The sequence below is a fragment of the Apis dorsata genome, unplaced genomic scaffold (genome assembly GCF_000469605.1).
Source record: "Apis dorsata unplaced genomic scaffold, Apis dorsata 1.3 scaffold_355, whole genome shotgun sequence".
Classification (NCBI taxonomy): domain Eukaryota; kingdom Metazoa; phylum Arthropoda; class Insecta; order Hymenoptera; family Apidae; genus Apis; species Apis dorsata.
Window position 1 is genome coordinate 131,017 of NW_006263621.1, and position 2,030 is coordinate 133,046.

The following is a 2,030-nucleotide window of genomic DNA, read 5'->3' on the forward strand; positions in this document are numbered from 1 at the left end:
TACGATTAATAATGACGCGACCGAATGGAGTTTTCTCTTTCGGTATTTAGTTCGAAACTGCGCTAAATCATTGGAATGCATGCACGATGTGCGTTCGCGCGTAAGGGATAAGCTCGTGCCAGAAATTATTCTGTCGGAAATGGTTCGCTCGCGCATATGTAATTAGCTTGTTTCGAGTGATCGACGTTCATTGTCCACTTCTCCCACGTAGATCGTTGACGAACTATATATATATTTATATATATATATATATATATATATATATATATAAAGAAAAAAAAAAAGAAAAAGAAGAAAAATATTTACATTCCGTGACATGTATATATATTATATACATATTATTGATAAAATAGGATATTTATCACACACGTACTTATACATGTATACAGAGTTATTATCGTTGCGCGAAATCTCATGTGTTCCTTCCTCGGGACGCGTAATAATTGCGCGAATTTGTTAATTTTATTCGCGATGCTCCGTCGATATCCAAATTGCATCTTACAACTCGAAAGAAGTCGTTATAATCGGGGACCGAAATTAAATTTTCATTCGAATTATATATACTTCTTCGATATTTTTTAATCGTCTCGGGATTGTGAAATAATACGAAATTATTTTCAATTACGAGATGGATTGTTATTATTCTCTTAAATGTATATTATCACGATATTTCTAAAGAGTTGAGCGTTTATAAAGGTTTATTTATGTTGTTTCTAACAATCGGTAAAGCGGTCGTTCGGATCGCGAATAACGGAATTACCAACAGTCAATAAAAAAGGATCGTAAAAGAAGTGCAATTCGATAGTTCGCCATGTGAAACTTTAGAACAATAACAGGAAGAATGTAAGGGAAGAGAAAGAGTCAGAGAGAAGTGACAATGACAGGGGAAAAATGAATGGCGGAAAATTTTGAAACTAGGCCGATTACGTGACGGCGTAAATTCAATATACACACATACACGTGCATATATACATACACACTTCTTTCATGAACAGTAGACAATAAATAAATCGCTTTAAGGCGAACCTTTAACCTGGCTCGACCAATATCAGAATTTTCACTCGACCTGTTCGATTAAAACAACATCTTGATCTTGTTGTCTAAGATGGTTAGTGGAAATATACGAAAGTAAGAACACGAAAGAGTGATTTAAAACGATCGTGCGCGACCTTGAAGATTATAATTCACTTAAATTGCAAAGATTGGACTGTAGTTAAAAAAAATCGAGATAAAAAAATTAACTTGTTACACGAACTATTCATACTTGAAATTGTAATCTTCGATAATTATAACACGCGAATGATTCAAATGTACTTGTTACGAAATGCAAAATTCGTTATTAAAAGAAGAAGAGCGTGGGAAAACATTAATATGATGGGGAATTATACTTTAACGTGAAATCGAAGATCATATAAAAAGATAACTTTGTATCTTTTATTATAACATCGAGCATTGAAATAGATTTGCCCCGTCAAATGGAATTATGGCATTTTATTATTCGCTCTACCTAAAAAAAAATTCCTCTCCTTCGTTCCATTATGAATAAAAAAATAAATTGATCAAATTTAATTAAATAAATTAAAAGTTTAATCATTTTTCAATATCATTTTTAACAGAAATTTAATTTAATTAATATAAAAAATAAATTATTTATCTTGATTTCGACATTTGATAAATTTCTTTACTAAATTCATAATCCGCGCCAAAAAAAACATGGTACTATATTCACTATGCACTTAACCTCCAAATTAAATCGTTTCGTACTTTTTCGTTTCTATTAGTAATAATGATAGTCATTTTAAAAGTAAAAATATAACACACATACACACATACATTACGTGCATATGCATATTATACCTGTAACTAATTTATGTTAGCTATTCCGGAATAATTTATATAATATATTATAAAGAGATAAATCATATATGTAACACAATTCGAAATCTCTGAATTATCACTTCAAGATCAATATATATATATATATATATATATATATATTGATATATTTGATAAAATAATTTTAATTCCAC

General features: G+C 29.9%; 1 protein-coding gene across 1 annotated transcript in view; it reads right to left on the reverse strand.

Moving 5' to 3' along the window:
• The window catches only part of LOC102680007 (cysteine protease ATG4D), a 44,051-nt gene that overhangs the window by 39,333 nt on the left and 2,688 nt on the right, over positions 1–2,030 (reverse strand). The window lies entirely within an intron of this gene.